Source organism: Pseudophryne corroboree, chromosome 8 (genome assembly GCF_028390025.1).
Source record: "Pseudophryne corroboree isolate aPseCor3 chromosome 8, aPseCor3.hap2, whole genome shotgun sequence".
In the NCBI taxonomy this organism is placed as follows: domain Eukaryota; kingdom Metazoa; phylum Chordata; class Amphibia; order Anura; family Myobatrachidae; genus Pseudophryne; species Pseudophryne corroboree.
This window is the reverse complement of record NC_086451.1, coordinates 204,665,074-204,678,955: the sequence shown is the minus strand read 5'-3', so window position 1 is coordinate 204,678,955 and position 13,882 is coordinate 204,665,074.

Sequence of the window (13,882 nt, the reverse complement as noted above, 5' to 3'; positions counted from 1 at the left end):
CGGCTACTTTTCCTGCATCAAAACAGTTGAATTCTCTGTTTGAGGAAACCTGGGATAATCCTGATAAAAAGTTTCAGATCCCTAAGAGATTACTCACACCCTTCCCTTTCCCTCAGGATGATAGGAAAAAATGGGAAAACCCACCGATTGTTGATGCATCGGTATCTAGGTTATCACGTAAGATAGTTTTATCTGTCCCTGGGGCAGCCTCCTTAAAGGACACGGCTGACCGCAACATTCAGAACACTCTCAAATCACTGTACACAGCTGCTGGGGTGGCCCAGAGACCCACTATTGCTTGTGCATGGATCACTAGGGCCATCGCAAAATGGTCAGGAAATCTAATTGACGAGTTAGATTCCTTATCCAGGGGGGAGATAGTTTTACTCCTACAGCATATACAGGACTCTGCAAATATTATGGTAGAGGCCATAAAAGATATAGGATTGCTCAAAGCACGCAACACCGCCATGGCAGTGTCAGCACGCAGGGGCCTATGGCTATGCCAGTGGACTGCGGACGCGGATTCCAGGAAAGGCGTCGAAAACCTACCATTTACAGGTGAGGCCCTGTTTGGAGCTGAACTAGATATGTGGATTTCCAAGGCTACGGTGGGTAAGTCTACATGCCTTACTTCCGCGGCTCCCCCAGCAAGGAAAATAGGATTCTGGGAGCTTTGGTACATCCCCCTAGTACTAATGTGGACCCCAGCATCCTCTAGGACGTAAGAGAAAATAGGATTTTGGTTACCTACCGGTAAATCCTTTTCTCGTAGTCTGTAGAGGATGCTGGGGTCCACATTAGTACTATGGGTTATAGACGGGTCCACCAGGAGCCATTGGAACTTCAAGAGTTTGAGAGTTTGGGATGGCTCCTCCCTCTATGCACCCCCCCATCAGACAGTCTAGAAACTGTGCCCAAGGAGATGGACATCTTTGAGTGAAGGATTTAACACAGATAGTGGCGAGATTCATACCAGCTCACACATACAAGGCACATCAAGCTAACTAGAATAAAAAACTCAGCAACTGCTGAAACATTACTTACAAAGTAACAATGAGGTACATAACTAAACAAAGTTGTACTGAACCAGATAATGGTTGCAGGAAAACGAAGCACTGGGCGGGTGCCCAGCATCCTCTACGGACTACGAGAAAAAGATTTACCGGTAGGTAACCAAAATCCTATTTTCTCTTATGTCCTAGAGGATGCTGGGGTCCACATTAGTACCATGAGGATGTACCAAAGCTCCCAGAATGGGAGGGAGAGCGCGGAGGCTCCTGCAGAACTGATTGAACTTCAGATCATCAGAGGCCAAAGTATCAAACTTGTAGAACTTAGCAAACGTGTTCGACCCAGACCAAGTTGCCGCTCGGCAAAGTTGTAACGCCGAGACACCACGGGCAGCCGCCCAGGAAGATCCCACCTTACGAGTAGAGTGGGCCTTAACAGATTTTGGACACAGCAATCCTGCTGTAGAATAAGCATGCTGGATAGTGAATCTAATCCAGCGAGATATAGTCTGCTTTGAAGCAGCTAACCCAATTTTCTTGGGATCATACAGGAGTCTGATTTCCTGTGACGAGCAGTCCTCTTCACATAGATTTTCAAAGCCCTCACAACATCCAAGGACTTTGACGAAATTGAAGAGTCAGTAGCCACTGGCACCACATTTGGTTGGTTGATATGAAATGCCGACACAACAACCTTTGGAAGAAACTGCTGACATGTCCGGAGCTCAGCTCTATCTTCGTGGAAGATCAAGTAAGGGCTTTTACAAGACAAAGCCCCCAATTCTGACACACGTCTAGCAGAAGCTAAGGCCAACAACGTGACAGCCTTCCATGTAAGAAATTTGACCTCAATCTCCTGGAGTCAGTCCGACTTAAGGAACTGCAACACCACGTTAAGGTCCCAATGCACCGTAGGCGGTACAAAGGGAGGTTGAATGTGCAGAACTCCCTTCAAAAAGGTCTGAACCTCAGGGAGGGCAGCCAATTGTTTCTGGAAGAAAATGGACAGGGCTGAAATCTGGACCTTCACAGATCCCAACCTCAGGCCCATATCCACACCTGCTTGCAGGAAGAGGAGAAAACATCCCAGTTGAAACTCCACCGCAGGAAACTTCTTGGATTCACACCAAGAGACATATTTCTTCCAAATACGATGGTAATGTTTAGACGTTACCCCTTTCCTAGCCTGTATCAGGGTAGAAAAGACCTTCTTCGGAATGCCCTTCCGAGCTAGTATCAGACGTTCAACCTCCATGACATCAAACGTAGCCGCAGTAAGTCTTGATAGGTTAACGGCCCCTGCTGCAGCAGGTCCTCCCGAAGAGGAAGAGGCCTCGGCTCTTCCTGCAAGAGATTCAGAAAGTCTGTGTACCAAGCCCGCCTTCGCCAGTCCGAAGCAATGAGGATCGCTTGAACTCTTGTTCTCCTCACAAGCTTTAGAACTCTTGGAATGAGTGGGAGTGGTGGAAATGCGCACACCGATTGGAACACCCACGGAGACACCAGGGCGTCCACTGCTACTGCTTGTGGGTCCCTCAACCTGGAACAAAAGCGTCACAGCTTCTTGTTGAGACGAGAGGCCATCATATCTATTTGGGGTAACCCCCAAAGGTCTGTTATTTCCTTGAACACCTCCGGATGGAGACCCCACTCCCCCGGATGGAGATCGTGTCTGCTGAGGAAGTCTGCTTCCCAGTTGTTCACCCCCGGAATGAAGATTGCAGAGAGCGCCAACGCATGTTTTTCTGCCCAGAGGATGATTCTTGTCACCTCTGACATCGCAGGTCTGCTATTTGTTCTGCCCTTTCAGTTTATGTAAGGCACCGTTGTTTGTCTGACTGTACTTGAATGGCCAGATTTCTTAGAAGATGGGTCGCCTGAAGAAGACCGTTGTAGACGGCTCTTAGTTCCAGGATGTTCATCGGCAGGCTGGCTTCCAGACTTGACCACATTCCTTGGAAGGTTTCCCCTTGAGTGACTGCGCCCCAGCCCCAGAGGCTCGCATCCATGGTTAGAAGGACCCAGTCCTGAATCCCGAATCTGCGTCCCTCCAGAAAGTGAGACAATTGCAGCCACCAGAGGAGTGAAATCCTGGCCCTTGGCGACAGATGAATTCTCTGGTGCATGTGTAGACGAGATCCTGACCACTTGTCCAGGAGATCCAGTTGGAAGGTCCGAGCATGGAACCTCCCATACTGGAGAGTCTCGTAAGAGGCCACCATTTTTCACAAAAGGCGAATGCATTGATGAACCAACACCCGGGCTGGCTTCAGGACATATCGGAACATTGTCTGTATCACCAACGCCTTTTCCTGTGGAAGAAACACCCTCTGCACTTCCGTGTTGAGGATCATCCCCAGAAAAGACAACCTCCGGGTTGGTTCCAAATGAGATTTTGGAATGTTCAGAATCCAACTGTGGACTCTGACTAGGAGGGTCGTGAGTACAATGGACTGCAACAGCTCCTCCTTGGACGATGCTTTTATCAGTAGATCGTCTAGATACGGAATGATGTTCACCCCCATTTTTTGGAGCAGAACCATCATCTCCGCCATCACCTTGGTGAACACCCTTGATGCTGTAGAGAGGCCGAATGGCAGGGCCTGGAACTGGAAATGACAGTCCAGTAATGCAAAATGGAGATAAGCCTGATGCGGTAGCCAAATCAGAATGTGGAGGTACGCATCCTTGATATCCAGGGATAATAGGAATCCCCCCTCTTCCAGACCTGATATCACTGCCCTGAGAGACTCCATTTTGAACTTGAACTCCTTCAGAAAATGGTTCAGTGATTTTAGGTTCAGAATGGGCCTGACCGAACCATCTGGTTTCGGCACCACGAAAAGGTTTGAATAGCAACCCGTGGCTTGCGAATGAGGAGGCACTGGCACAATGACCTGTGCCTCCACCAACTTCTGAACCGCTGCTTGTAGGACAGTCCAGTTCGCCAGCAGAGCTGGCAAGCCTGATTTGAAAAATCGGTGAGGAGGGAGATTTTGAAATTCCAACCTGTATCCCTGGGACACAATATCTATCACCCAGGGATCCAGGGCGGATGATACCCAGACGTGACTGAACTGTCTGAGCCTTGCTCCCCCTGGCCCCACCTCCAGGACGCGCGGTCCACCGTCATGCAGAGGACTTTGGCGTACTGGAAGCAGGCTTAGTTTCCTGGAAACCTGCCGCAGCAGGTTTCTTGGGTTTAGCTCAACCTCCCCTAAACAAGGTATTGGACGACTTGGCCTTTTTAGGCTTGTTAGGCCGAAAGGACTGCGATGCTGATGAAGAGAAGGATTTCTTCGGAGCAGGTGCAGCTGAGGGATGGAACGGAGACTTTCCCGCAGTAGCCGTGGAAATCCACGCATCCAAAATTTCCCCAAAGAGAGCCTGACCTGTGTAGGGTAGGGATGAGAAGCGGAACTACCGCCAGTGCAACCAGTGCGTTGCACTGGGGCCCGCCACTGTCCAGGGGCCCAAGCATGTAATGAGTCAAACTGACTCATTACATGCCGCTGTGTGCTGCGGGCAACCGCTGCCCGCAGCACACAGCCGCCTGGAGAGAGAGGAGAGGAGCGCAGCAGTATGGGGGAAGGAGGAGGAGGGAGCTGCAGCAGCGCTTTGTTACTGGTTGAGGCACTGCTGCTGCTGTCTCTCTGCTTCACTATAGGCTGTCTTCCGCCGCTGTGAAGCGCATCCCAGCATTCACAGCGGCAGAGAACAGTCTATAGTGAAGCAGAGGGACAGCAGCAGCAGCGCCTCCCCAATAACACAGCGCTGCTGCGGCTCCATCCTCCACCTCCCTCCTCCTCCTCCTTCTCTCCTGCCCTGGATCTCTGCCAGAAGCTGCACCGAGGAGCCTGAGCCAGCGGAGAGGGTAAATATAATCTTCTTTCTTTCTTTCTTTCTTTCTTTCTTTCTTTCTTTCTTTCTTTCTTTCTTTCTCTCTTTCTCTCTCTCTTTCTTTTCTTTCTCTCTTTCTCTCTCTCTCTCTTTCTCTCGCTCTCCCTCTCTCTCTCTCATTCTCTTTCTCTCTCTCTCTCATTCTTTCTTTCTCTCTCTCATTCTCTCTCTCTCAATGTGTAAAAAGGGGGACGCTGTCTGCCTCAAGGTGTAAAATGGGGGACGCTGTCTGCCTCAAGGTGTAAAAAGGGGGGTGCTGTCTGCCTCAAGGTGTAAAAAGGGGGCGCTGTCTGCCTCAAGGTGTAAAAAGGGGGGCGCTGTCTGCCTCAAGGTGTAAAAAGGGGGGCGCTGTCTGCCTCAAGGTGTAAAAAGGGGACGCTGTCTGCCTCAAGGTGTAAAAAGGGGGACGCTGTCTGCCTCAAGGTGAAAAAGGGGGACGCTGTCTGCCTCAAAGTGTAAAAAGGGGGATGCTGTCTGTTCAAGGTGTAAAAAGGGGGACGCTGTCCGCCTCAAGGTGTAAAAAGGGGGACGCTGTCCGCCTCAAGGTGTAAAAATGGGGATGCTGTCCGCCTCAAGGTGTAAAAAGGGGGACGCTGTCCGCCTCAAGGTGTAAAAGGGTCTCTACCTGGTGTAGTGGTGCTACTGTGCGGCGTAATTTGAATAATGGAGACTACTGTGCACCGTTTTATGAATTGGTATTATTTTGTGGCCACACCCCTTCCCCATGAAGCCACGCCCCTATTTGTTTTTGCGCGTGCCTACGGTGCGCACTGACCCTGTATGCACAGGTGGGGCTCCGATGCCGTTTCTTGCACACAGTGCTAAAATGTCTAGTTACGGCACTGTTGCTAGGTATCCATTTCTCTGGCCCTGAGCAGGTCCCACTCACCAGATCCTCTCCAGGAGTGAGGGGTTGGACTTGGATGGGATGGGGGGGGCAAAGTATTTTGTCGCACCTGGGCCCACCGCTCGCTAGTTCCGCCACTGGTAGGGATTCCACACTTTTCCTGGATTCCACGTCGGTCAACCACTGGCACAGCCACAGTCCCCGATGAGCTGAAACAGACATGGAAGAGATCCCCGCAGCCATGGAACCCAGGTCTTTCATGGATTCTACCATAAAACCTGCTGAATCGTGAATGTTACGCAAAAACAATTCAAAATCACCCTTATCCATTGTATCCAAATCCTCAAGTAAGGTGCCTGACCACTTTACTATAGCCTTTGCAATCCATGTACTAGCAATAGTGGGACGTAATATGGCCCCCGAAGCTGTGTACATTGATTTAAGTGTATTATCAATCTTTCGATCAGCCGGCTCCTTTAAAGCGGTAGATCCCGGAACAGGCAAAACCACCTTTTTTGAGAGTCTGGACACAGATGCGTCAACAATTGGCGGGCTTTCCCATTTTTTCCTATCCTCCTCAGGGAAAGGAAACGCCAATCAGGGACGTGCAGTCAGGGGAGGCAGGGGAGGCAGTGCCTCCCCTGTCATCAATTATTAAAATAATACAAAGAAGATACTTATGAAACATTCTGTGTCATATGTATCTTCTTCAGCCTTTATATTATTGAAATCATTATTATCCTTTTAAAAAACACTTTTAAAAAGGTTTTGGAGGCACTGCTCTCTGTGCCTCCCACTGTTTGTATGAAAGGGCCGGAAGCGGGGGGTGGGGCCGAGCATCGAGCAGAGAAAACCCATTGAAAAAATGCCTGTAAGCGGCACATAGTACAAGTGCCGCTTTGACAGGGGCGTGCTTTGAGCCCATATGAAAGCAAGCCCCTGTCACTTAGGTTGCTGATTGGTCAGTGGTCGATTTGGGGAGGGTGGCACCAAGGAACATACCCCCTGTCATTTAGTGACTATGTGGCCGTCCCCGCCCGCCTGTCCCCTAGCCCATCCCGCAGCCGGACCAGGGAAGTGTATGCAGGGACAGTTCCAGAGTACTACCATAGATGCCTGTGGGTCCCGCCGATCCCCTCCACCCGTCACGCCACTGCATCCAATTACTTTTTTTTTTTTTATGATTTACTCGGCTCCCGCCCCATCCCACCATGTCCCCACTCCTCCACTGCAGCTCCGCCGCTCACCTCCAGCAGATCAGGCAGAAAGCCCCGGCGCAGATCAGGCAAAAAGCCTCGGCATGCTCTGATGCTTCCAGTGGGCGGGTCCTCGGCCGAACACATACTGAAGGAGTGCAGTAGAAATAGCCTCTCCTTCATCCTCTCCACCAGCAGCTGCATGACTGATTCTGAGTGCTGCCAGTGTTCCGTGGACGGGGAGTGCACCCTGATCCCGCGGCCAGTTCCGGGTGGTGGTGAAGCTTTTGCTTATTGTGGTCTAGGGGCAGCTCCATACAAACAGATACCTGGGGTGCCCCCACCTCCCCAGCTGCAAAGTACTGGAGAAGCCCTGGGAGCCATCATTGGAGTCCACGGGAGACTGTCGGATCACAGCCCGGTGGAGAACCTGGACGCGGGTACCCACAGGTGTCACAGGTGGGTGCAGTCCAGCTACAGGGGTAGAGGTAATGGGAGTCGCACTCCGTTGCTTAGATCGGAGGGGTGAGGGATGCCGTGTAAGTCCCCAAGGCAGGTCCCCAAGGCGTCACTCCATGTCACCCGCTGCTGTCACCCTTTCCCTGACGTCACTCCCTGTCACCGGCTGCTGTCACCCTCTCCCAGGCATCCCTCCCTGTCACCCGCTGCTGTCACCCTCTCCCTGGTATCACTACCAGTCACCCGCTGCTGTCACCCTCTCCCTGGTGTCACTCCCTCTCACCTGCTGCTGTCACCATCGCCCTGGCGTCACTCCCTGTCACCCTCTCACTGGCGTCACTCCCTGTCAGCCACTGCTGTCACCTCTCACTGGCGTCACTCCCTGTCACCCTCTCCCTGGCGTCACTCCCTGTCACTCGCTGCTGTCACTCCCTGTCACCCTCTGCTGTCACCCTCTCACTGGCATCACTCCCTGTCACCCACTGCGGTCACCCTCTCCCTGGCGTCACTCCCTGTCATCCGCTCCCAGGCGTCACTCCCTGTCACCCACTGCTGTCACCCTCTCCCTGGCGTCACTCCCTGTCATCCGCTCCCTGGCGTCACTCCCTGTCACCCACTGCTGTCACACTCTCCCTGGCGTCACTCCCTGTCACCCGCTGCTGTCCCCCTCTCCCTGGCATCACACTCTTCCTATCACCTTCTCACTGGTGTCACCCTCTGCCTGTCACAGACTGCTGTCACCCTCTTCCTGTCGTCACCCTCTCCCAGTCACCTTCTCCCTGGCATCACCATCTCTCTATCACCCACTGCTGTCACCCTCTCCCTCTCGCCCACTGCTGTCATCTTCTACCTGGTATCACCCTCTCCCTATTTTGTTGTCCAGGACTTCCATTAACTTAATAGGGCCGCACCAACGGCGCTATTAAGTTATGGACCCCCTGGACAACAAAATTGCATTCATGTCCTCCTCCCACTCCCTCCCCAGTCCCAAATACTAATATTTATTTTATTAAAATGTACAATATATTAGCCGCCTGCTCATCACAAGTTTTATGAGCAGGCTGGCTGCGGGCATTGTCAGTGACGGTATTGGACAGAGATGCAAATTAGTGGCGGGGGGGCCTGGGCAGTTGATGGTGGGCGATTTTGTAAGCCATTGGTGGAGGTGGTGGCCATTAGAGGTGGGGGTAGCGGGGTTCAGGGATGGCGGCGGTAGCGGGCATTGGCTCAGGGGCAGTAGCGGGCATTGGTTCCGCGGTGGTAGGTGTCATTGGCAGGACTCGGCGGACATTATGGCTGCAGTGCCTCACCAGCCACTGATCTCACCGCACGACACTAACGCCAACTGGACCCTTTTAGGGATCTGGAATTTTTTCTCAGGGTTTTCCCATGCTTTCTCAGATATAGCATTTAATTCCTTTGACGCAGGAAAGGTTAGCAAGGCTTTCTTATTTTCAGTGAAAAAAGCCTCCTCAACCTGCTCAGGTGTGGTATCATTAATATTCAACACATCCCTGTTAGCCTCTATCATCAATTGCACCCCCTTTGCAAGAGAGGCAGACCCCGCAACACATCCCCAGTACCGTCTGTGGTATCAGAATCGGTATCCGTGTCATCTTGTGTGACATGAACAAGCGCACGTTTGTGGGGGTATATAGCAGAGCGTCCTGAGGTACTAGAAGCGGGCCATACTGCCATAGAGTTCTGGGTTGCAGATTCATTACTTGCAACCCTATCTGAAATCTGAGAAATCCAAGATTTGATAGAGAAAAACCACTCAGGTTCCCTTACTGGAATCTGTGCAAAACCAGTGCTATCCTGATTACATAGAACGGGATCATCCTGGGAGGACATATCCTCCGCAGCATATGACACAGTGTCCCTGGACATAGCTAAAGGAGACCACAAAACACTCCACACACACACACACAGGGGAGGGCAGATAGAGTTTCACCCCCAAGAATGGCAAGAGATACACAGAGATTGGAGCCAACCCACACACAGTGCTTTTGACCAAAGGGAGACCCCTTGTCAGTGCTGACTGTGCACCTTAATAGGATACACAGTCATATTGCAACAACCCCCCCCCCCCCCCCCCCACCCCCCCCCCACCCCACCCTTCTACAACCCCCTGGGACCGTGAGAGATAGCAGGAGTTGCTGTGATGGGACCTTCTTTCTCCTGATCAGCGCTGTGCAGGCAGGAAAATGGCGCTGAACGCTGCTGGGTCCGCTCTGAGGAGAAGCTCCGCCCCCAAAATGGCGCTGTCTTCCCACTCTTCATCTGATTATACTTGCCTGAGGATTGATGCTGGCTGAGATCCTGGGACCCCGACAGGCTTTGTGACCAGTGTAGGGTGTAAGTGCTGGCCCAGGGAGCCCCTCGCCGCGCCGCACTATGTACCGCTGAGCCATCCCAGAGCGCAGTTAATACTGCGCTTCTACCCTGCTGCCACCATCTTCACACCGGCCCCCCGCTGAGCTAGGGGGGTCGGTGTCTTACTCGCCACAATCTTCAGCTTTGTAACGGGGTGGTGGCATGCTGCTGGGGTGAGCGATCCCCTGTGGTGGGGAACGATCTATCCCCTCAGGAGCTTAGCGTCCTATCAGCGGAGTAAGTGGCTCAGACCCTGCAGGGTGGACACTTCTCCCCCCCTTAGTCCCACGCTGCAGGGAGGCTGTTGCCGGCAGGCTCCCTGCAAAGTAAAAAACTCTAAAATAACATTTTACTAGAAAAGCTCTGGAGAGCTCCCCTAGCTCTGGAGAGCTTTTACTAGAAAAGCTCTGGAGAGCTCCTCCGGGCACATTTTCTAAACTGAGTCTGGTGGGGGGCATAGAGGGAGGAGCCAGCCCACACTCTCAAACTCTTGAAGTGCCAATGGCTCCTGGTGGACCCATCTATACCCAATGGTACTAATGTGGACCTCAGAATCCTCTAGGACGTAACAGAAAACCTGCTCTGTTCCAATGCTGCAGTCCTTTCGACGTCAACATTTTAAAATAAAACCAAAGGATCTTTTACGGCCTTTAAAGGCAATATAGGTAAACCCAGAAAACCAGCAACTGCTGGTTCACAGGAACAGAACCCCGGTTCTGCTTTCTCTAAGCCTTCAGCATGACGGTGGTCTGCACTGCCTGGGAAACAGGCAGGTGGGAGCCCAACTGCAAAACAAAGGTTATTATTCCAACCTGTTTGTGGTACCAAAACTGGACGGTTCGGTAAGGCGCATTTTAAACCTGTACTTACGGGTGTTCAAGATGTAGTCTCTGAGAGCGGTGATCTCAGGTCTGGAGGAGGGGGAATTCTTGGTGTCTCTAGATCTCAAGGATGCATACCTTCATATTCTGATTTGGCTGCCTCATCAGGCTTATCTAAGGTTTGCATTACAGGACTGTCACTACCAGTTCCAGGCCCTGCCATTTGGCCTCTCTACGGCACCGAGGGTGTTCACCAAGGTAATGGCAGGGATGATGTTTCTCCTCCGCAAACAAGGAGTGACCATAATACCATACCTGGACAATCTGCTGATAAAAGCACCATCCAGGGAGAGGTTGTTGGACAACATTGCCATCTCAACCCAACTATTCCAGGATCACGGGTGGATTCTGAACATACCAAAATCTCATCTGGAACAAACACGGAGGCTTCCGTTCCTGGGGATGATACTGGATATGGAGGCACAGAAGGTATTCCTTCCTTTAGACAAGGCATTTGTAATCCAGTCGATGGTACGGGATGTTCTAAAACCAACCCGGATATCGGTGCATCTATGCATTCGCCTCCTGGGGAAGATGGTAGCCTCTTATGAGGCACTGCAGTACGGAAGGTTTCAAGCAAGGCCCTTCCTGCTGGTTCTGTTGGACAAATGGTCCGAATCGCATCTTTACATGCACCAAAGAACATGTTTGTCGCCGAAAGCCAGGATTTCTCTTCTGTGGTGGCTTCAGACTTCTCACCGGACCGAGGGCCGAAGGTTCAGGATTCAAAATTGGATTCTGCTAACCATAGACGCAAGCCTCAGAGGTTGGGGAGCAGTCACCCAAGGGGAACAGTTTCAAGGAAAATGGTCAAGTCAGGAAATCATCCTTCCAACCAACATTCTGGAACTAAGGGCCATATACAATGCCCTTCTACAGTCATCACATCTTCTTCAAGATCACGCCATTCAGGTTCAGTCGGACAATGTGATGGCAGTAACATACATAAACCGACAGGGAGGAACGAAGAGCAGAGCAGCAATGTCAGAGGTGACAAGGAAAGACACGCTGTGGAATTGTCGGCAATTTCCATCCTGGGAATAGACAACTGGGAAGCAGACTTCTTCAGCAGACACGACCTCCACCCAGGAGAGTGGGGCCTTCACCTGGAGGTGTTCGGGTGCTTGACACGTCGGTGAGGAATGCTACAAATCGACATGATGGCCTCTCATCTCAAAAAGAAGCTCAACCGATATTGTTCAGGTCGAGAGACCCACAAGCAGTCGTGGTGGATGCTCTGGTGACTCCAAGGGTCTACCAGGTGGTGTATGTGTTTCCACCACTTCCATTGATCCCAAAAATTCTCAAAAGAATAAAAATGGAAAAGGTTCAAGCAATTCTGGGGAGGGCCTGGTACGCGGATCTACTGGAGATGCTCCTAGAGAACCCGTGGCCTCTCCCTCTTTGCAAGGACTTTCTACAACAGGGGCCATTCGTCTATCAAGACTTACCATGGCTACGTTTGACGGCATGGAGGTTGAGCGTAAAATTCTAGCCCGGAAAGGGATCCCGGATAGGGTTATTCCAACCCTGATCCAAGCCAGAAAGGGGGTAATGTCTAAACATTACCATCGTATTTGGAAATAAAATACGTCTCTTGGTGTGAGAACAGGAAATTTCCTGCAGTGGAAGTTCAACTGGGATGTTTTCTCCATTTACTGCTGTCAGGTGTGAATGTGTGCCTATGATTGGTCTCCATAAAAGTCCAGATTTCGGCCTTATCCATTTTCTTCCAGAAACAATTGGCTTCTCTCCCTGAGGTTCAGACAATTTTGAAGGGAGTTCTGCACATCCAACCGCCCTTTGTGCCTCCTACGGCACCTTGGGATCTTAACGTGGTATTGCAGTTCCTGCAATCGGAATGGTTTGAGCCTTTACAGGACACTGACATCAAGTTTCTTACGTGGAAGGCCGTCACACTGTTTAGCCTTGGCTTCTGCAAGGCGTGTGTCGGAGCTGGGCCGTTGTCTCACAAAAGCCCCTATTTGATTTTTCATGAAGATAGAGCTGAACTTAGAACTCATCAGCAATTTCTTCCAAAGGTGGTGTTTGAGTTTCATATAAACCAACCTATTGTGATTCCGGTGGTTGCCGACACCTCTGCTACTTCAAAGTCCTTGGATGTTAGAGCGCTTTGAAGATCTATGTAAAGCTGACAGCTCGTCACAGAAAATCTGACTCGCTGTTTGTTCTTTATGATCCCAGTAAAATTGGGTGTCCTGCTTCAAAGCAGACAATTGCACGCTGGATCAGGCTTACTATCCAGCATGCTTATTCCACGGCAGGTTTGCCATGTCCAAAATCTGTACAAGCCCACTCTACTAGGTCACTGGGTTCTTCCTGGGCGGCAGCCCGTGGTGTCTCGGCTTTACAGCTCTGCCGAGCAGCTACTTGGTCAGGTTCCAACACATTTGCTAAGTTCTACAAGTTTGATACTTTGGCCTCTGAGGACCTTCAGTTTGGTCAATCAGTTCTGCAGGAACCTCAGCACTTTCCCACCCGGTTTGGGAGCTTTGGTACATCCCCATGGTACTAATGTGGACCCCAGTATCCTCTAGGACATAAGAGAAATAGGATTTTAATTACCTACCGGTAAATCCTTTTTTCGTAGTCCGTAGAGGATACTGGGTGCCCGCCCAGACCTTTGTTTATTCCTGCACTGTTATTTGGTTAAGTATTGTTGGTTACTGTTCCTGGTTTAAAGTTTGGTTAGCTTGGCTTTCTTCTAGTTTGTGTTTGCTGGTTCGGAATCTCACCACTATCTTTTCTATCCTTCTCTCAAAGTATGTCCGTCTACTCGGGCACAGTTTCCTAGACTGAGTCTGGTAGGAGGGGCATAGAAGTAGGAGCCAGCCCACACTAGCAAATTCTTAAAGTGCCCATGGCTCCTAGTGGACCCGTCTTTACCCCATGGTACTAATGTGCCCCCCAGTATCCTCTATGGACTACGAGAAATCCTATTTTAAAATCCTATTTTAAATATTAATAAGTCGTCCAGATATGGAACGATGATGACAGCCAAGTCGTCCAGATATGGAATGATGATGACAGCCAAGGATTGCAGGTGAACGATTTGTGAAATCCAACATATTAATAACAAGGCAAAGTACACTGTTACGGACGCGGTTGGCATAGAAATACCGCGCGTACCTTACCTTAAGGAATCTAACTATGAAACCATATACGTTTGTAATGTGGTCCAACGCATAT